Consider the following 22,607-nt stretch of genomic DNA (forward strand, 5'->3'; position numbering starts at 1 on the left):
AGGTGAGGGCCCTAACTACTCATATCGGCCCTGGCTGGGACACAGCATGCACTCTGTAAGGCACTAGCCAATGGGTTAAACAAGCCCATCAAGTGAGAAGAACAACCCCTGCCTCAGAGTCTCAGTAACGACAGCAGATTTTGTGTCAGAAATACAGCTCAGTGATTTCAGCGTCCAGTAGACTGAAAAAGGGGAAACCACCCAAAGAAAAAATTAGCCAATACTTGCAACATTCATTCAGAAAAACCTGAGCTGTGTGCTGTTCCTATCATCACTGTGGGTCCAGCATCAGATGCTGCTGCCCAGCATGTGTTAAGTGTGCTTCACAAATAAAGTAATGGCTCTTGATCTATTTCTGGATTAGTGGGAATTTTTCATTCCTTGCCTGAGAGAAGCTGAAAGATGACTTTATTCACCTTTCTATATTGTAGAATACAATCAAAGAGGCCTGCCAGTCAACCTCCATTAAAGCACAGCAGCCAATGTGGGGCAGCTTTCGGAGGTGGCTGCAGTTTTTGTGGCTTTTTGGGAAAACCAGACGTACTGATTAAAAATAAAGGCTGACATATAGGGACATGCAATCCCCCAAATGTCCTATCTTATGATCAGCTGCTCCTCCCTTTTAGTGCAAGGAGGAGAATTGTACAGGTCTAAGATTATGGACTGAATTAGAAAGAGATCTTCCCTGCCCTTGTCTTCATATTGACCCTGATTCTGCAAGATGCTCTACACAGACAGACCCCTACACTTTTCCTGGGCCCCATTTAAGTCAATAAACCTTGTTTCTGGGACACAGAGGTGTGCCTGCATGGAGCAACTTTAAGTATCAGGGCTACAAATGTTTGTCATTACATTTGTGGCAAACCTTAATTTTTTTAGTGGGCAAATCTTATAACTAATATTAGAGAAACCAATCTCTGCCATGGAAATGTGTGATTCATGGAGCAATTTTACTTTGTTTTGAGCATCATAGCACCTAGCACATGAGATAGAAATGCCAAGCTCTGTCCTCTTGGCCTTAGTGCCACCAGCATGATGCTGCTTCTGCCATCCTCCCACATGCCAAAATGAATCAGTGCTTCATGAAGCTAATGTTCCTACATCAATCACTGGGAGGAGGCACTGCTGCTGCTGCCTCAGGACCTGAAAGGCCAGCAGCAAGCATGCAAGCATGCAAATCAAAACTGGGTCAAGGAGAAGCAAGTAGGAACAAGAAATGGGAACAGAAGAAGGAGAATGGGGAGGAAGTGAGATTGGGGAAGACAAAGGATGAAGCAATAATTTTCAAATCCCTAGCATGTGTAAACACCAGTAGACAATATCCAAGCTGTTGTTATATAGCTTCAGTCTTGAGTTCCATCCCCGGATCTTCATAGCAGTCAAAAACTCCCATTGCATCAGACAGTAGGGCAGAGAGACTGAGCCTCTCCTCGTCCTGCGGAGGTTTTGACCACATAATAGCACTTGTGATTATGGGGGAGGGGAGGGAAGAGGTTAAGAAAAAAGGCTAAAAATCACATTTTTTGAAAAAATAAATGTTCTTGGGTTACAACCTCCCGTTGTGTTGCTGAAATGGACAAAAGTTTGAAAATTGACAGTGTTTTTCACCACTGGAAAAGGGTTGCCAGGGTAAGACTTGTTCTTTGGCCAAGGTTTTCAAAACTGGGGGCCTAAAGTGAGGCAGCGATGTCCATAGTTTAGCACCTAATTAAAAGTGCCCAGATTTTCAAAAGTGTTGAGCACCCGGCAGCTCCCACTGACTTCAATGGGAACTGTGAATGTTCAGTAATTTTTATTAAAATCAGGCCACTTTTAGTTGTTGTTATTTATTTGTACTGTAGTGCCACCTCGGAGCCCCAGTCATGGGCCAGGACCCTGTTGTACTAGGCGTTGTACAAACACACCCCAAAAAGACATTCCCTGTGCTAACTGTAGGCATAGGGTGACCATAAGTCCCGTTTTGGCCAGGACAGACCCTTTTTTAAGCCCTGTCCCTGCCGTCCTGACTTTTTTGGAAAAAACTGGCATTGGTCCCGTTTGCTTTTGCCGACTTGATCATTTAAAAAAAGTGGGGTTCAGAGAGAAATGTGCAGGGGGCATAGGGGCGTCGAGAGAGCCCCACACAGTGTTCTATTTTCTGTTTGGCAAACATGGTCACCTTATATAGGTACCCAGTTTTGAAAATCCTGGCCAGCTCACTGCAGTCATTCCTTTGCAGGAAAAGAGTTAAATTCAAACAAGCAAACACAATTGTGTAGGGGGGTGGCAGGACTTGCCTTGTGGGCTAGGGAGTCTGGGCTGAGCCAGCCTGATTGCGGAATGAGCTTCATCTGAGGGGACTCAGGCACGTTCCCCATAAAGAGCAGAAGGTGGCTACAGAAAAGGGAATAAGCAGCTGGCTTAAATGGTGATTAAGCCCAGCTGGGGAAAGGACCGGAGCGTGTGGAAAGCTCTCCAGGCAGGGAGGAGGCCTGAGTAAGCAGGGAAGAGACAGGGTGGTCCAGAGAAGTACTTAAGAGGCTGGGTGGGATGTGGCACAGGGAAAACTACAGCCCAGGTAAAGAAGCAGACCCGGCTGTTCAGTTCAGGGCCCTGGGCTAGCACCTAGCGTTGAGGGTGGGAGTGGTTTCCCACACCACCCCCAAGGAAGGAGGCCTATAAGCTGGTTGCTAGGGTTACTGAGCCCAGGAGGGGGGCTGCAGGCTAAGCCCTGAAGATAGGCTGAGGAAGAGCCCCAGAGAGGGTTGCCAACTTTCTACTCGCACAAACTGAACACCCTTGCCCTGCCCCTGCCCTGCCCCTTCTCCCAGGCTCCACACCTGCTCACTCCATCCCTCTGTCACTCGGTCTCCCCACCCTCGCTCGCTCATTTTCACCAGACTGGGGCAGGGGGTGCGGGGTGGAAAGGGAGTGAGGGCTCTGGGGTGGGGCCAGAAATGAGGAGTTCAGGGTGAGGGAGGGGGCTCAGGGCTGAGTTGGTGGGTTGGGATGTGAGAGGGGGTGATGGCTCTGGATGCGGGTGCAGGCTCTGGGGTGGGTCAGGGATGAATGGTTTGAGGTGCAGGAGGCGGCTCTGGACTGGGACTGAGGTGTTTAGAGTGCAGGAGGGGGCTCTGGGGTGGGGGTGAGGGCTCTGGCTGGGGGTGTGGGCTCTGGGGTGGGGATGAGGGGTTTGGGGTGTAGGAGGTGCTCTGGGCTGGGACCAAGGGGTTCAGAGGGCAGGAGGGGTGTGTGTGGGGGAGTGAGGGCTCTGGCTGGGGGTGCAGGCTCTAGAGTGGGGCTGGGGATGAGGAGTTTGGGGTGCAGGAAGGTGCTCCAGGCTGGGGATGAGGGGTTTGGAGGGCAGCAGGCGGGTGAGGAGGGGGTCAGGGTGCAGCTTCTGGGCAGCACTTACCTTAGGTGGCTCCTGGAAGCAGCGGCATGTCCCCCCTCCGGCTCCTACATGGAGGCACGGCCAAGCGGCTCTGCCCTGTCTGCAGGCACCACCCCCACAGCTCCCATTGGCCACATTGGGGTGGCACTTGGGGGGGGGGCAGTGTGCTGGCTGCCCCTACATGTCCCGGAGGGGGGACATGCTGCTGCTTACAGAAGCTGCACAGCATGGAGGCTAGAAGGGAGCCAGTCAGCCCCTCTGTGTGGCACTGCCACCCACTGAACAGTCAATGGCTTAGTCAGCGGTGCTGCCCGGAGCTGCCAGGATCCCTTTTCGACCTGGTGTTCCGGTCCAAAACCGGTCCAAAACCGGACACCTGGTCACCCTACCCCCAGAGAGAGCAGAAGGATATTGTTTGTGTTAAAGACACTTTTCTGAGGTTTCTAGTTTGGACAGTTGTGACCCCAGAAGGAGAGGCCTTGCCAGAAGGCTGAGTCACTGGAAGAGAAACCACCATGGTGCTGTGTTAGCATGACCAGGTGTCTGCTTTTGGATACTGACCAGGCTGTTGAATGTCTCGTTCATGCAGCGCCACAGCGGGCCTGGCAGGCTCCCTGCTAGCCACTGCACTGCAGACCATGTGGTTCCCGGGTCGGAAAAAGGAGCAGGAGCAGCTCCAGTGACTAGCACTGCTCGAGCTCTCAGCAGGTGGTTGTTGATGGGTTGCTGGTGCACGCTTCTCCCACTGTTGCCTGGCCCTTTTCTCCTCGTGTGGCTGGGCTCAAGATGCGGCATGTGCCCTTCAGCGATCCACAGTCTGTTGCCCCATCACTGGCACCCAGGAGTTGGAGGTATGTGTATCCCCGTCGCTGAGTGCTGGGAAATGGGTCTGCGCCCCCATCCATCCATCCATCCCTCCCCATCCTACCCCCTTGTACCCATTCCCCTCACTGAATCCCTCCCCATCCCACCCCCACTCCTCACTGCATCACTTCCCATCCCATCCTGCCCCCCACACCTACCCATCTGAGCCCTGTACCCCTTACAGCGCTCTCCCACCTGCCCTCCCCACCTCCCAGAGCCTCCACCCCCATGTCCCCACACCCCTGCACCCTATTCCCCTCCATACACTGCTGCACTCTCATTATGTCCCTATACACCCTCTACATCCTCATGCACCTGTAGCCTCCTGCATCCCCATCATCTCACGCCGCCCTCCTTAACCCCTCCTCTCTCCTTCACTGCCTCCTCTCACCCCTACCCTGCTCTCATCTTTGGCCTCTTTCCCTCCCCATCCTCTCTCCGCCACCCCACCCCACCCCTAGCCCCCATCTTTTCCTCTCCAGCCCACCCTCCTCCCTTCCTATCTGTGTGATTTAGGCAGCCCCTGGAAAAGTGTATGAAAAGGTGTCTCTGTGTAGGCAAGTGTGTGCATGCATTGTATGTGTGTAAGAGACTGTCTCTTTGTGTAGGAAGGTGTTTGTATTGCCGCATGTGTGTGTACCTGTGTTAACAAAATTTGCAGCCTAACTCTTTGACTTTCATTCCTTTTGCTGGCTTGTGCACACAAAAAATGACTAGTAATTGCAGAAGAGCCAATGTATGATACATTTTGTCCCACCTTTGTCTAGCTACATTATAAACTCTTTGTTGCAGACTCTCTCTTTTTATGTGTATTATCCAGCACCTATCACCCTGGAGCCCTGATTGGCTTGATCTTAGTTGGGGTCTCTATTTAATATTACAATTGTTGTTTAGTGCCTAATGTGGAAGTACATGTGTTAGTGCATGCTAGAGGTGTACACATGAATACACGTGTGTATCTGCAGGTAGGTGTGGGAGTCAGTTTCTACAGATTTAATTATATAGGTATCTGGACAAGTGTGGTTGTGCTCTGTGGATTTGTATTTGGGCTTCAGGAATGGGCCTTTAATGTGTGATAATGCAGCTGTGATAATGTGTGGTCCTAATTCCACACACAAAATTACACGAACTTTAGTGGAAAAAAAGCATGGAGTTGGTTACAAAAAATGAGAAGAGGGGAAGGAAAGAATCATGAAAACCACTGTGAAATTTCATTTTTTTTAATTACCCTCTTTGACTATTTTGTTGCCAGCTCTAGTGTCCTGTAACAAATAAAACCTGAACTTAACATAATACATCTGTCAAAACAATAAATATGCCTGTTTGGGCCTTGCAGTGAAAATGAGCATGTGAGTGAGGGTGGGGGAGAGCAAGCGACGGAGGGAGTGAGCGGGGGCAGGGCCTTGGGAAGGAGTGGGGCAGATGCGGGGCCTCAGGGAATGGGTGGGGCAGTGGGCGGGGTGTTCGGTTTTCTGGAATTAGAAAGTTCGTAAGCTGCGTCGACCTTCAGCAGGGAGGCACTAGAGAAGTGAGAGAGCTGCTACACCATGTCTGGCCGTGAGGGGGCTGCTTAGCAGGGGAGAGGACTAGTTCATACATTGCAATGAAAGGAAATGTTAAAACCAAAACAGAAGCAAAAAATGTTCAAAGAAACATGTTTAATTGTGGCTTTTGTAACATTCTCTTGGGCCTCATCTATGTGCCCGTATCCCTTTGCGTGCAATTGGTAACTTACCTTTCTGAGTCTGGTGAAGGAAAAAACAACCCAAGAGACAGTTTTCAGAGGGGTATCCGTGTTAGTCTGTAACAGTAAAAACAATGAGGAGTCCTTGTGGCGCCCTGAAGACTAACGAATTTATTCGGACATAAGCTTTCATGGGATGTAACCCACTTCATCAGATGCACGGAGTGGAAAATACAATAAGCAGGTATAATATACAGCTCATGAAAAGATGGGAGTTGCCTTACCAAGTGGGGGGTGGGGTCAGTGCTAACAAGGCCAATTCAGTTAGGGTGGATGTGGCCCATTCCAACAGTTGACAATATGGTGTGAGTATCAACAAAGGGAAAATTATTTTTTGTAGTGATCCAGCCAGTCTTTATTCAGGCCTAATTTGATGGTGTCAAGTTTGCAAATTAATTCCAGTTCTGCAGTCTCTCATTGAAGTCTGTTTTTGAAGTGTTTTTTTTTGTTGAAGATTGGCCACTTTTAAGTCTGTTATCGATAGGGTGACTAGACAGCAAATGTGAAAAACCAGGACGGGGGTGTGGGGTAATAGGAGCCTATATAAGAAAAAGACCCAAAAATAGGGACTGTCCCTACAAAATCAGGACATCTGATCAACCTAGTTATTGAGTGTCCAGGGAAATTGAAGTGCTGGTTCCTACTGGTTTTTGAATGTTACAATTCTTGATGTGTGATTTTTGTCCATTTATTCTTTTGTGTAGAGACAGTCTGATCTGATCAATATACATGGCAGAGGGGCATTACTGGCACATGATGGCATATATCACATTGGCAGATGTGCAGGTGAACGAGCCCCTGATGGTGTGGCTGAGCCCAAGAGACAGGTTGCTATCTTAGCCACACTGGGCTCTGTTCCTAGCTCTTCCACTGATCTGTTGTGTGGTCATAGGCAAACCACTTTATCTGCATGTGCACCTGTTTCCCTCTCACACTTCAGATAGCAAGCTTTCTAAGGACGGCATCATCTTTCTCTGTGCTTGCACAGTGTGTAATGTATTGGGCCATCTGGGTGTTACTGTGATGCAAATAACACTGAACAATCAGTATGTCAGACACATTTGCATTTAACAGCATTAATAGCTTCTGTGAGATCTCTGGGTGACAACAGCCTTCTTCTGGAAAGGTAAATGATTGCCCTTTGCCATACAACATGCATCAGCCAGGAGACTGGCAATGTGATCTCAGTCTAACGTATAGTATGGATATTAACTACAAACCCTCCGATGTTGTAGGCTGCGCCACATGTTGATAGATACGCTAGTAAGAGCCCATGCAACAGAGTCTAAAAACAGCACCAAAAAGTCAGGACCCTTTATCTAATCAATATCTTGGCATGTGGAGCAGTTGACTGCTGGAGCTTGAACCTGGATCTATACACTCCTAGTGAGTTGCTGATAAACTTCCTGCTCAATTCCCTACTCCTTGTTTGCTAGCAGGAGCCGTCAGAAAGCCACAGGTGATCCTAAAACAGGAACTACCTTGTCCTATGGTTACTCTAAAAAACAAAATACAACCACTGTGCCAGCTTCCAAATAAGCTGCCAACACTTGTGGAAATAGCTGCTGGCAACTTCAGATAGACCCTGGCACAGGTCTTGTTAGTCCTTCGCCAATGTGTTGTGTAAGTGAAGGTCTAGTCAGTCCAGAGACAGATTATACTGTACCTTGTGAAACAAAATCCACTGGTAAGCCATTCTGAACTTGTTAAATATGCTCTTAGCTGGGTGGTAGAATCAGGAATAGTGGTTAGGTCATTTAGCACTGAGATAAAAGGCAAATACCTGCAGAAGCTGCTTACTTTATACATATAATTTTGTGGGGGAAGGGGAACAGTATTGAGAGAGGAAGAAGAATCCCTTGTTAAAATGTCACCATTATATTAAAGAGAAGTTGGGATGGCTTTCCTGTCTCTGAAAGGATGATGCATTCCTTTCCCTGGTTACAGCTAACTCATCCCAGAAGTAACATCTCTGGTGGGGACTTGCAAAATCTCTGAAAAGCAAATCTTTTGCCTTTGGAATGCATTGGACTCCCTTATGGAACAGTTTTGGGGCCTGATTCCCATTAGGATTAAAAATATTTTTTTCAGAAATGCCCAAGTGATTTAGGAGACTAAGTCCAGATGGGGGAAAAATTACCTTAAGGTCTTTTTCCATCACTATTGCAGTGCAAAGGGACCTTTTGAGAACCGGGCCTCTGGTATTTATCGCAAGCTAACAGGGAGAAATTTTTGTGGGAACTTCTCTGAAGGTTCAAAAGGCTGGTTAGTACAGCAGTAAGTCAGTGGTTTTACTTTGAAGATGCATTTTCCTTTTATTAATAGCCATTTAATAAAGCAATGAGGAAGGCACAGGGAATTTTGTGGATGAATTTTTGACAAGCAGAGGAGGTCAATGACACAAGGCTAAGCTGAAGGCCATTAACTTCAATCAGTAGTTCCCCAGGCATGGGCTGACCTCTGTCCACTGTTGAGATGGTGATTGCTTTCATTGCTCTATTTTTCATTAACAGACTTCGGTGGGAGTTGAGGAAGCTCAATGTCTCCCAGGAGCTGGCATGTAGTATCTTGCAGGGATAGACCAGGGAACAGAAGATCTTTAAGATTAGTTCCTTTGATGGAAGCTTTGAAAATGCCAGAGGTTTTTAGATGGTGGCCTTGTCAGATATAGGGAAGTGAACAACTGCTTTGTATGCATCAGCAAAATGTGTTTCTGTCCCCTTGACTCACTATTTTAAGGAATTTTATTTCTTTACCTGGGTGCTTCCTTTTTACTTTCTGCAGTGGAGACTTAAAACCCAAAGTCCATCCTAGTCTGACTTTGGATGTATCTCAAAATATAGGGAAATCTTGCAGTGGGGGGCTGTGAGGGGAAGAGCTGATTAGTATCTGAAAGCTTGGATTCAACATGAACTCTGTGACTGAATGCACTGATATTACAAAGGATTAATTACAGCCAATATGTGAGAATTAGTGCATGGTACTAAAACACTCTTCAGGTAACATTGCTGATGCCAGGTGAGCCTCATACGTGGATAGTTACTAAAATGGAGGAACCAACCTAACAAGGACAGAACACCTTGCTTAGCATCTTGCATGCAAATGTATTAAATCCCCTCTGTTAGCATACTCACCCATGGAAATTCTTCCATTCATTTGCAAGCAAAAGTAGAAAGCTACACATATTAGACATGACTCTTCAATGCCCCAGCCTGTGTGAGGCTGGTTATACAGCATGTATATGAATAGGAACACATTTATACACGTGTAAAGTGTCACCACAGCAGAATAGGAGTGTGTTACACCCACTTTTCCTGGGGAGGGGGGCAGAGCAGAAACAGGACTATTATCTTAAAAGCTTATTTATCTCTGTGTCTGGTAGTCAGGAGACCCAGGTTCTATTCCTGACTTGGTCAATGGCCTGCTGGCTGACCTTGGGCACAGCACTTCACCGCCCTGTACCTGTAAAATGGGGTTATTACTGATCTGATTTGTAAAGCACTTTGAGATCTAGGGATGATGATGATAGATTTGGTACAATTAAAATATGAAAAGCTCCTACTCCATTGATCTCTACAACTAAAGCAATGCCTCGTGTGGCAGCTTAGGGTTTTTAGGGAGAGAAGCTATGGTGAGAGACACACACACTCACTGCTAACTTTAAGCACCAAAAGAAAAGTCTAGGTGTTTGCATGAAATCTACTTTATTCATTCTTTGATTCCACCAGGCTTTTCACAACAATAAGAGCTGCACAGCACCCTGTTCAGACTGTCTGGGAAGCTCAGCCCTTGAAGACCCAAGCCATCTGCTGCCAATACCACAATCCATGACACTAAGAATGGGTCCTTTAACTCTGATAAAGCCAAAGGGACAACAGTCCAATATCAGTCTGTGCACTGATACTTGCAATTTGCAAAGTTCAAACACAAGAAGAATGGCAACCTGATACCTTTGTTAGGAATCCTGCCTGGCTACCAGCTTATAAATCAAGCAGAGCTGGGCAAACAGTGCATGTACTTATGAGGGGGGAAAAGACAGGTATGAAGACACAGACTCATAATAAATATATAGCCATTTTTTCTACCTCTTACTCAGAAAATGCATCTTTTGCCTGGAAGCCATCAATAAGTTTTTTTACAGAATTAGCAACATAGTTGCCGATTAACTGCTATGTTTGCGGGGCAGAAGGACACAGCCTAAAGCAGTGATTCTTAACCAGGCGTACACAGACCCCTGGGGATACGCAGAGGTCTTCCACCGGGTACATCAACTCATCTAGATATTTGCCTAGTTTTACAACAGGCTACGTAAAAAAGCACTAGCGAGTCAGTACAAACCAAAATTTCATACAGACAATGACTTTTCTGCTCTATATACTATACACTGAAATGTAAGTACAATATTTATGCTTTTATTTTATAATGGAGGAATTTTTCAGTAACGTGCTGTGACACTTTTGTATTTTTATGTCTGATTTTTGTAAGCGAGTAGTTTTAAGTGAGGTGAGGCTTGGGATCTGCAAGACAAGTCAGACTCCTGGAAGGGGTACAATAGCCTGGAAAGGTTGAGAGCCACTGGCCTGAAGGATAGGAAACCCTGTAAAGTTTCCATAATGGAGTTTCCTCTACTGCAGTCCCAAGGGAGAGGCTATTATGCACTGTGGGCCTCATCTCACAAGTTGCTGAGAGCTGCTGAGCATCCCCATCTCTCACTGAATTCAGTGAGAGTAGAGGGCATCCAGCAGCTTCTCAGCTGTGCCTCCATCACATAGCAAATGGATTCTGTGCCCTGGTAACTCCTCAGAGAAGAGCAGATAACTATCAAACCATGATAGGGGCTCTCTGGTACCTTGCATAATGCAAATGGGGATAGATGAGGATACATGCCAAAACAAAAAGGGAAGGGTCAGGAAAAGTGTGGGGGAACATTGTTTTAGATTCAGCTTTGAGGATGACTACAGAAAAAAGGATGCTCCAGAAGCTAAGATGCTAGTTTGGGACTTAGAAGAACCATGTTAAATTCTGTGCTCTACCATGTGTTTTCCGGTGTGAATTTAGGCAAGTCATTTAATCTGTGCTTCAGTTTCCCTATCTGTAAAATGGGGATAGAAGTACTTCTCTACCGCACTGAGGTGTTGAAGATAAATGTATTAAAGATCATGAGGTACTCAAATACTATGGGAATGAATAAGTACCATAGACAATATGGAGGCAGAAGCCTGAAAACCAAGAGTCTTCTCCCCTCCCCCCCCCGCAGCCTATTTGCATCTCAGTTCTAAAGCCTGGTGAGCAACTAAGAAATGTAGGCTTCATTGCGACCTTCAGTTTTAGCATCATGCTTAATGAATTCTTGATGGCCCAATCACTTTCTCTTAGTGACCAGATTTACACCCCCCGCCCCCACCCAAGGTCTGCAAGTCCTGATTTTTTTTTTCATACTTGGTAATAGGTGCCTATATAAGAAAAATCCCCAAATATGGGCACATCTGGTCACCCTACTCTGTCTGCATCTCATTATTTTTCCTTGTCCTGCAGAGAAACCTGCTTGGGGGCTCATTCACCATAAGCTGCATTGTGAGTGATGTGACCAGGGTCCCAGTGGGAAGCCAGTTGGGGTCACTCAGTTAGGGTGAACTGCAAAGAATGAGGCAGACAATCCCCATGAAGCTGGTGGATATTCCAATACTTAGATTCACCAAGCCAGCATAAAACAGCTTCTCTATTACCTTACTAGTTACTCAGATGTCCAAACAACACAGTTCGCTTAAAGTGATCCAGCCTCAGGCCTGCATCCAGGTACCCACATTAAATATGATGAAAATTTCTGTAACTCTTATTTCATCATATAAAAGAACAGGTTCTGCCAATCTCAAAGGATCGGACACATTACCTCCCAGGTTAATGACTGTTTCAGATCTTACCGAAATACAAGCTACAGTCAATTCTTATTAACTAAACTAAAATTTATTAAAAAACAAAAGAGAGAGAGAGTATGGTTAAAAGATCAGTATACATACAGACATGACTTCAATCCATTGAGGTTCAGATTCACAGCAGAGATGGTGAGCTTTGTAGTTGCAAAGAGTGCCTTTAGAATTCAGTTAATAGGTCATAGTCCAATGTCCAGATCTCATATTCAAGGCAAACCCTCATAACTGGGACCTCAGTCTTGCAACTCAAACTTCCCTTGATGAAGGGTATGTCTACACTACAAAATTAGGGTGATTTTATAAAAGTTGATTTTTAAAAATTGATTTTATACAGTCGATTGCATATGTCCACACTAAACGCATTAAGTCGGCGGAGTGTGTCCTCACTTCCATGGCTAGCATTGACTTACAGAGTGGTGCACTGTGGATAGCTATCCCACAGTTCCTGCAGTCCCCGCCGCCCATTGGAATTCTGGGTTAAGCTCCCAATTCCTGATGAGACAAAAATATTCATGGGTGGTTTTGGGTCCATGTTGTCAGTCGCCCCTCCCTCCGTGAAAGCAACGGCAGACAATCGTTTTGTGCCTTTTTTCTGGGTTACCCGTGCAGGTGCCATACCATGGCAAGCATGTAGTTTAACTATAGGCTGAGCAAGTGCAGAATGTAACCAATAAACATTTCCTCTTCGATGGTGGTGGTAATACATTGCACTTTACCATATACAGCACCTTTCATCTAATGATCTCCTTGCACTTCATACTGGGGTAGGTATTTAAAACTCTATTTTACAGGTGGGTAAACTGACTCACAAGGACGCTGAACAGTGTGCTCAAGGTCAATAAAATCTTCACAAGATTTTTACGCTGTTAGAACAATCTTCTGGGAGGGGGAAGGGAAAGGGAGCTGATGAAATTGGCGGCTGGGGCACAATGGGCTGCTGGCCAGTATGTGATGCAGTGATCTGCATTAACTCGAGAAGCCAAGGTCTATATTCCCTGACTTGCTGTCCAAACAAAGATAAAGGATTTTTAAAACTTTAAATTATGGCCAACAGCTAGAGCAGGGGGTGGGGATGAGGTGGGGGAAGCGTGTAGAAAAAGAGGAGGATGAAGGAGGACAACATGGTAAACATTTTAACTGACTCCAGGGTAACTTATAACTACTTTTATTTGATTTCTGTTTGGTATCTAAGGGGCACATGTTTAATAACTCAGCTGCTCCTAGAGCAGCTTGTGCATGGACAATTGTGAGCTGAGCTCCAGCAGATGGAAATCCAGCATGATTTCTCAGTGCATGATTTCTCTTGAGGTTTGCTGTTGCTAGGGAACTCCCTTTAAACTAGTCTGTTCACTTGCAGACCTGTTATAATGGGCACAGGATGTCTCTGGGTTGTGGAGAGTGATGGACTAGTTTATTTACTTATGCATAAACTTGTTGTGATCTAAAAGGCCCCCAAAGCTATTATCACATAGGAAAACGTAGGCGAACAGCTGCTGTTTTTGACAAGTACTACAATGTAGTGGTGTTGAATACTCCCCTTCGTGTGTAGCTTGTTCAGTGAAATAGGAAATACAAAGGTCTCTTTCCTCTCTGAGCCCTCAAAATGTCAGTCTGGTATTTAAATCAAAGATCAATTGACTCTTCTGCCAGCTAAGTTAAAGCAGGAGGCCCATGAGGCAGGATGGCAGGTTTTAGTCCTGCCTCTGCAATGCAATTAATTCACTGTGAGCATTAGTATGGTCCTCTGTAAAATGGATACAATAACCCTTATATACCTAGAAAGGATACTGGTGAGAATTAGGGTACGTCTACACTACGGGACTATTCCGAATTTGCATAAACCAGTTTTGTAAAACAGATTTTATAAAATCGAGTGCGCGCGGCCACACTAAGCACATTAATTCGGTGGTGTGCGTCCGCGGTCCGAGGCTAGCGTCGATTTCTGGAGCATTGCACTGTGGGTAGCTATTCCCTAGCTATCCCATAGTTCCCGCAGCCTCCCCCGCCCCTTGCAATTTCCGGGTTGAGATCCCAGTGCCTGATGGGGCAAAAATCATTGTCGCGGGTGGTTCTGGGTAAATGTCGTCAGTCACTCCTTCCTCCGGGAAAGCAACGGCAGACAAGCATTTTGCGGCTTTTTTCCCTGGATTGCCCTGGCAGATGCCATAGCATGGCAATCATGGAGCCTGTTTTGCCTTTTGTGACTGTCACCGTATGTGTGCTAGATGCCGCTGACAGAGGCGATTCAGCAGCGCTACACAGCAGCATGCTTTTGCTTTTGCATGACAGCAGAGATGGTTACCAACCATACTGTACCATCTACCAATCCATAAATTGGTAAAAAGATGAGCATGGCTACCAGTCCTTTTGCACTGCGCCATCTGTTGCTGTCATAAGTGCCCCTGGTTGCTCTTAGCCAGGGGCGCAAAAGCCAAAATTGGGAATGACTCCCTGAGTCAATCCCTCCTTTATGGTATCAAAAAACAGAATCAGTCCTGCCTAGAATATGGGCAAGTGTACTAGAGAACCACTGTATCATAGAACCAGAGAGCACAGCTGCTCTGTGTCAGATCCTGCAGGAATGATGAGCTGTATGCTATTCACAGGGGGTGCTCCTGCAACAACCCCACCTGTTGATTCCGTTCTTCCCACAGCCTTCCTGGGCTACCATAGCAGTGTCCCCCCACTTGTGTGATGAAGTAATAAAGAATGCAGGAATAAGACACAGTGACTTGTTAGTGATAAATGAGTGGAAGGCAGCCTCCAGCTGCTATGATAGTCCAGACAGGACATTAAGGAGTGTGGAGGAGAGGAGCCCAGCATCCCTCTGCTAGTCCAGGGGCAATTGAATCTTTTCTTTACACATGAAGGGTGGGGGCTGATGAAGCTCAGCCCCCTGTTGCTATGATGAAGACGGTTATCAACCATACTGCACCATCTACCATGAAAAATTAGGTACACATGGCATTGGGGGACCTGACAGATGCTAGTCTGCATGGTTACCAGTCCTTTTGCACTGCACCACGTGCCAAAAAGCTCATGATGATGAGGACGGATACCAGTCATATTGCACCATCAGCCACCCATAGCGGGGGAGGTGGGAGCAAGGATGTTGGTGTTGACTGCTGCAGCATTGCGTCTATCTGCAGCATTCAGTAAAGATAGGGTGACATGTTAAATAGTCACGAGAGGATTTTTTCCCTTTTACTTCTGGGGTGGGTGGGGAGGTGTACATTGCCGAGCTATGCCCTGAACCACCATGGACAGTGTTTGTTTGACCCTAGAGGCACTTGGAGCTCAGCCAAGAATGCAAATGCTTTTCGGAGACTGCAGGAACTGTGGGATAGCTTGAGTCCTCCAGTCCATGAGCGTCCATTTGATTCTTTGGCTTTCCGTTACGCTTGTCACGCTGCAGTGCGCTGAGTCCCTGCTATGGCATCTGTCTGGAGAATTTTTAAAAATGATTCTGAATTTCGTCTTCTATAACGGAGCGCTGATAGAACGGATTTGCCTGCCCTTACTGCGATCACATCCGCATGGTCCATGCGGGAGCTCTTTTTTTATTTTGATTTCGGACTGCATCACCACCCGTGCTGATCGGAGCTCCACGCTGGGCAAACAGGAAATATTCAAAAGTTCACGGGGCTTTTCCTGTCTACCTGACCACTGCATCCGAGTTCAGATTGCGGTCCAGAGCGGTCAGTGGTGCACTGTGGGATAGCTCCCGGAGGCCAATACCATCGATTTGTGGCCACACTAACCCTAATCCAATATGGCAATTCCGATACTAGCGCTACTCCTCTCGTTAGGGAGGAGTACAGAAACCGGTTTAAAGAGCCCTTTATATCGATATAAAGGGCCTCTTGGTGTGGACGGGTGCAGCGTTAAATCAGTTTTATGCTCCTAAAACCGGTTTAAACGCATAGTGTAGACCAGGCCTTTGTGCTTGGGAGGGAGAATGCTTTCTAAAATACTCTATATAAATGCAAGGTATTGATATTAGAAAGTTCCTAAAATTTAAATTCTGCCTTTTTATTATGGAGTCAAAGGCTGATTCTGGTTTTAAAAGGGTATCAAGAGTGGGATAAAACCTAGTCCTATTAGATCTGCTTTTGATTCTGACCTGGCTGGCGTTAAGATGCAATCCTGCTTGTATTGAAATCAGAAGCAAAATTCCCATTAGTTTCAATAGGAGCAGACTTTTCAGAGTAGAGCTGAGTCCAGCTTTGCTGGATCAGACCCTGAGCCACTAACTGTTTAATGAGAGCTAGCTCAGGCCTTTCAAAACCAAAAGCATCCTTATTTTAAAGTGAGGGTTTCCTGCTTTTCCTTATTTCCAATTTCAAGGGAATTCTTCCTTATGAGCCAGCACTGCTGGTTGGGCTCATTGCTAGAACTGTGAGTGGACCATGTATGCACATACAACCCCTCCATGCCACAACTCCAACTCACTCAGAGCAATGAGAAGAATCAAATTTCCAACTGACTTTGCAAAAAGCAAAATGTCTTGTTGCTTTACTAAACTCAAAAGGCAGATAAGTTCATGGTGCAATTTTCTGTTCTCTGACTGGCTCCAGAAAGAAACCCAGCAGTGATTATGAAATGATGACATGACAAATCTGATAAATATATAGAATAACTGGAAATAAAACATTTAGCCGTAGAACAAGAGATGCTATCCCAGTGCCAACACAACAATGAATAGTTGCTTTTGATGGGCTGTATAGGATATTGCCTTCAGAAAGCATGATCAGCACAGAATGAGGAACATGATAGCTGTCAGACTCCCATTTACCATAGGTGCTGAACATTTTAAGTGGTGAGCTTGAGGATCTGTTCTGACCTCAGCCATAGATGGCCTTTCAGCACCCCACACTAGGGACTTCCTAGTGGTCACAAGTTCATCAGAGCTTCAGCTCAGAACAAGCATCCAATCTCATGGGGGTCTCAGTAGACCAATCCACCCCTAAGGATTGAGGCCCTCTGTAGACCAGGGAGGGTCCTGTCTGTTTACTGGATCAGGAAGAAGGCCCTGAGTCTGCATAAGTCCCAGGCTTTTATCCAAATGTATTGCCTTTGTTGGTCTCTGGAGAATTCAGTTTGAACTAGTATATACACCTCTCCCCAGGGAGGTGGCTTCAAAGGCTGATAACAGAGAAAGTTCATTAGCATCCTCCCTCCCTACCTAGAGAAGGTGCCTACAAAACCACAACATATACAACTGCATTTTTAATACAATGTACCCCAAAGGTGTTAACATTAATTTAGTAAGGTTAAGGTTAAGCTTAACTCATTAAAGCTATCTTAATTTGTTTGTTCAGTTTATGATCGGTCTGTCACAATGGTCACATTCATCATTATCCTGCTGACAATAAGAACAGGAGTACTTGTGGCACCTTAGAGATTAACAAATTTATTTGAGCATAAGCTTTTGTGGGCTACAACCCACTTCATTGGATGCATGCAGTGGAAAATACAGTAGGAAGATATATAGATATATCTATATACATACACAGAGAGAGAGAGAACATGAAACAATGGGTGTTACCATACACACACTAACGAGAGTGATCAGTTAAGGTGAGCTATTACCAGCAGGCGAGAGTGCTCATTAGAGTGTGTATGGTAACACTCATTGTTTCATGTTCTCTCTGTGTATATATTTATCTTCCTACTGTATTTTCCACTGCATGCATCCGATGAAGTGGGCTGTAGCCCACGAAAGCTTATGCTCAAATAAATTTGTTAGTCTCTAAGGTGCCACAAGTACTCCTCATTCGTCAGAGACTGAACCTAGGATTTTCAGCTCCAAAACCCTCTCCCATGTGACCTAATGGCATAACACCATTCCATATTTGTAAGCAGGCTGTTATCCCGACCTCAGCTATTAGAGATTGATGTGATCCTATGCAATAAATTAGTGTCTAGACTTAGTTGAAAGACTGAGGGAAGGAGGGGACTACTAAGATATTAAACTATGAAAATTTTGGTGGCATTTGTAACAAAACAATTTCAAAATGTAATGCTTGAAAAATGGAGAAAATATTGACAAAGATTTAATCAAATGTTTTGTTTTTGCAATTTGGATTTTAAAAGAAACTTCAACCAGGATGCATGCAATTACTTGTGCGTGCACTTCGGACTCCAGCCTGGGAGGTGATCAGCATCTTCACCCAGGAGTCCAGGGTAAACAGTTTACTCACTTCTCATTGGGAGATTATAGAGTTTAGGTTAGTTTACCTACTAGTACCCCACCCCCACTGCTTCCAACTCTAACTGAAGTCAATACGCATTGGTGGTGCTCAGATTGCGTTGAACTTAAAGACCCACATTTTTATAAATTTGACCTTAAATGTCTTCCTCCTCCCCCTTTAAACTCATGACAACTAAGGTATCAAAAGCTAAGAGGTAGGGAATAAAATGGGAGACAGTAACTAGAAACAACAGGACGTCTGGCCTAGCAGAGGTCTGTGAAAGGCTATAGCATCTCTGCAGGTTGCTATAGACTACCCAACCTGGAGTGAAAGAGCAGAAGAAAGAGGAGCGAGGATAATTGAGGCCAAACATTGGGGGATGGGAGGAAGAGAAATTTTATCTAACTGAACAATAGCAGGGGAAACTCTCTAAAGGGAAGGGAAATGGTGACGGGTGGAGATGACAGATAAAGCAAATGATAAAGAGGATGTGTGAGACCTCCCTGCGATTCTGTTTTCCAGTAAATGTCAATGTGTGAAGGAGAATTGCAGCCCGGTTTGCTAGCTGGACAGATGCTAGAGGAGCATGGCTGTATTAGTGCCAAGGCACACATATGAAAATAGTTTCTGATGAGGCGTAAAGTGTGTTGCTTTTAGGAAGCTTGGTCACCATCCCTTGGGGAAATGCAGCACAGTGGGAAAATGTTTGATATGTCTTCAGATACATACTTATTACAATCCACATTCACTTCCTAATCTGCATCAGTGTGGCCTAGTCGAAATTCAGTCTTATAGACTCTGGTTTTAAATGATTCACTGCGGTGTAGCATGCCAGCAAAATGCACCTGTGCTGTTGCCCAGCATATCTGGTGTGTGCTTTCTGAAGTCCAGTGTTTCCATGCTTAACTCTGCATGGAAGCAGTCATGACCCCCTTCAGTGATACAGTTAATGACTGGTTAGGATTAATAATAGCTTCTTTTCATACTGCAGTGTCCCTGTCAGTGTTTGCATTAAGGGAATGTCTTGTTTTCTTTAAGAATCCTTGCAGAACCCTGCAAATAACACATGGGACCAAATTCATCGCTGGTGGCAGTAATGCTACTGAGAGTTTAGAGTTGAATTTGGCCCAATGTTCCATAGTCCACTGTTTCCTTTTGCATAGGAGATATACCAAGGTGTATGGTATCATGAAGAAAACAAGAGAAGATAACCAAAATAAAAAAACCCAATCCTCCTAATGAGTGACTTTTTACAAGAAAATAAGTAGGAAAGTTGCATTTGGGAATGGCTGGCTTATTTACAAGTATTTTTCTTTCACATTGGGGAAAGAAGAGTTTTGGGGGGGTCTTTTTATAACCATGGGTGGCAAGTTTGTAAAAATTTTGGTGGTGCCCAGAACCTGCCCCCCAACTCCGCCCCCCCAAACTCCACCCCCACCTGCCTAAGGCTCTGGGAGGGGGCTCGGCGGGGGAGGTCTGGGGTACAGATCCTGGGCTGGGGATTAGGGTGCAGGAGAGGTGCAGGGTGCAGGCTTTGGGATGGAGTTTGGGTGCTGGGTGCAGGCTCTGGGCTTGGGCAGGGGGTGGGTCTGCGGGAGGGGGTGAAGGGTGCAGGCTTTGGGACGGAGTTTGGGGCTGGGAAGGGGTGTGTGGGGAGGGGGTGCACCTTCTGGGGAGGGAGTTTGGGGATAGGAGGGAGTGCAGGGTGAGGGCTGTGGGGCTGAGGATGAGGGATTCATGATGCAGGATGGGGCTCAGGGCTAGGGAAGAGGGTTGGGCTGTGGGGTGAGGGCTGTGGGGCTGGGGCGGAGGGGTTCATGATGCGGGGGGGGCTCAGGGCTGGGGCTGAGGATTAGGGTGCAGGGGGATGAGGGCTATGGCTGGGGATGAGGGTTTGGGGCGTTGGAGAGGCTCAGGGTAAGGGCAGCCTGCCTTGCCATTAGGGTATGGCAGGCACTAGGACCCTGCGGCAGCAGACAGCAGTTCTGCTGGGAGCCCTGCCGCAGCACAGAGCAGGCAGGGGAGAGGCACTGCGCTGCCTTCTGTCAGGCAGGGATGCAACGCGGCGCAGCGGGGGTGGAGGGGTGGCAGGCAGGGGCTTGGACCTGCTCCAGGTGGGGTCGCGGCGGGGCAGGGGGGGGAGACCTGCGGGGGCCGGGGCCCGATCCAGGCAGGGCTGGGGGAGAGACCCAGCTCCAGCTATTGCTGGAGCAGGGCACCCGGCCCTGAATATTCCTAGAGCCCGGGCACCGCACACAGATATAACCTGCCGCCTATGTTTATAACGTGGGTTTCCATACAGTGGCATAAAAGTGACTGCTGAGGGCTTTTTTAGAGGACTGTGACGGACATGTTTTCTCTTCTAGGATGTTTCTTACACCCAGCCTCTGCCTTGAGGCTAACATGCAGGCTTAGTTCCAGCAAGAGAAATATACCAGGGAAAATCTTTGTTTCCACTGACATACATTTTTTTCAATCCTATGCTTCTCACCCCTGACTTCCCTCAGACCGGGGCCCAGTCCAAACTGGTATCCTAAATGTTAGCTATAATCACCATGTAGACGCCATGACAGAGTTGTAGACCAAGACCCTTGTACTCTGAAGTGAATTGGACCTAAATTCTGTGACACAACCCCCTGGTTTTGACAACAATCTGCTGATTAGTTCTGTGGCAAACTGGGAATCATGTGGCAGATTCAGGTATGCTAGACAAAGATATGAGTAATGCAAACCGTACCATGTCCCTCATGTACTTTCATACCAAACTGAATTTATATTAATTGCCACAGATTTTTGCATTGCCAATACGAAACTGCATCCTGGAAGCTGTCATGGGAGAAACTGGAGGTTGACAGACCTTGGTAGTGGAAAGCTGGGGAATCTGGTACCCTGGGAAGGTACAGAAGGTCAACTGGAATTTTGGAACTCAAGGTTTAGTGCTGGGGAGAGGCTGTTTGTGGGCAAAGATGGAGGTGACTTGAAATGTCTTGGGAAGCTTAAATTCCTAATTCCACTCTTTAGTATCCCCTGAGACCTGCCAGCCTTCCGACTGCTCTAGCGCAATATGCCACCGTCTCCAATAGCAGTTCATACACACACACATTCAATGAATGTTTGTGTTAATTGTTTCACAGCTGATAACTTTAACAATGCTGACATTTTAAGCTATTAATAGGTACCATAAACCTTAATAGGTTTGAGTTGACATGTCATTGAGATGACTGAGGCAGTTCACGCTTTTCAGGGTTGTAGGTGAATGAGATTAGGTCACTAGACTGGGATTTTGGGTTCAACTTTCAGTTCTGCTGTAAATTCCCTGGGATTTGAGACTAGTCACTTAAAATGTATGGCCTTGTGTAAATAAGGTTGACTTAGACTGTAAGCTCTTCAGGGTAGGGATGGTCTCACTCTGTATATACACGGCCCCTATCACAATGGGCCCTGTTCTCAATTGGGGTGTCTACATACTACTATAATACAAGCAAATGCTAGAATAATTTCAGTGACGGTTTAGTGGATTCTCAAGAACTTTACTAATCTGCAGAATTTTGTAAAAAGGAGGCCCTAGTAACAAATATGCATCTCTTCATGATCTCATCTCTGCTGTGGTGGTAGTCATGTGATGAACGGCAACACTTGTGAGGGAGGTCGTATGGTGCCATACATAGGATAAGCTACTGGAATGCCAATGACACGGGTTGTGTTCCCAGTTCTGCTGTTCAGTAGATGTGGGAGCTTGGACAAATGCTTTATCCTCCGTTTCCCTATCTGAATGATATTCACCCACTCTTGTAAAGACTTCTGAGATCTACAGAAGCGAAAAGTATCGCTCTAATCTTTGTATCAAAACAGACTGCTTTCAGCGCAACCTTTCCCTTGGCCCTCCCTGGACTACCATAGAACTTGTAAAGGAAAAGGTGAAGGCATATTCATTTGTGCATATTTATTTTCTGCAGAGCCCTTTGTTTGTTGAGCTGTGGTTTTGAAGAATCAGCAAAGTTTCCCTTTCTCCTGTGTGTAGCAGGAAGAGTCTCCTCGCTATTTGATCTCTAAAGCCCCTAGCAGTAGGGCACTTGGAGACAGAATTGTGACTCCTATGGGTGGGATGTGCCACCCTAGGGTTAGGGCTTCTATGGGTAGGGCTCGCTACCCTATGGTTTGAGATCCTATGGTACCAGAAATGGAGCTATGGTTAGGGTTTCTATAGGTAGGGTTTCCTGCCCAGGTTTAGGGTTCCTATGACTAGGGCACTTGGAGCTAGGGTTAGGGTTCCCACAGGTAGCGCTTTCTGCCCTAGGGTTAGGGTTTCTATGGGTAGGACACCTGGAACTAGGGTTGGGGTTGGGTCTCCTATGGGTGGGGCTACCTGCCCTAGGGTTGGGGTTCCATGGGGGTTCCTCAAGGAATCAATTCTGAACCACTTAGAGGGGAAAGTGATCAGGAACAGTCAGCATGGATTCACCAAGGGCAAGTCATGCCTGACTAACCTAATTGCCTTTGTA

At 46.3% G+C, this 22,607-nt stretch overlaps 1 long non-coding RNA gene across 1 annotated transcript in view; it reads left to right on the forward strand.

Moving 5' to 3' along the window:
* The first annotated feature begins 2,399 nt into the window (after nucleotides 1-2,399).
* LOC120407924 overlaps nucleotides 2,400-22,607 on the forward strand; it is a 39,958-nt gene continuing 19,750 nt past the window's right edge. Inside the window, exons 1-2 of the long non-coding RNA XR_005600332.1 lie at nucleotides 2,400-2,475; nucleotides 3,963-4,224. This is a non-coding gene — a long non-coding RNA (uncharacterized LOC120407924). The remainder of the gene's footprint in view (nucleotides 2,476-3,962; nucleotides 4,225-22,607) is intronic.

The sequence above is a fragment of the Mauremys reevesii genome, linkage group 6 (genome assembly GCF_016161935.1).
Source record: "Mauremys reevesii isolate NIE-2019 linkage group 6, ASM1616193v1, whole genome shotgun sequence".
In the NCBI taxonomy this organism is placed as follows: Eukaryota; Metazoa; Chordata; order Testudines; family Geoemydidae; genus Mauremys; species Mauremys reevesii.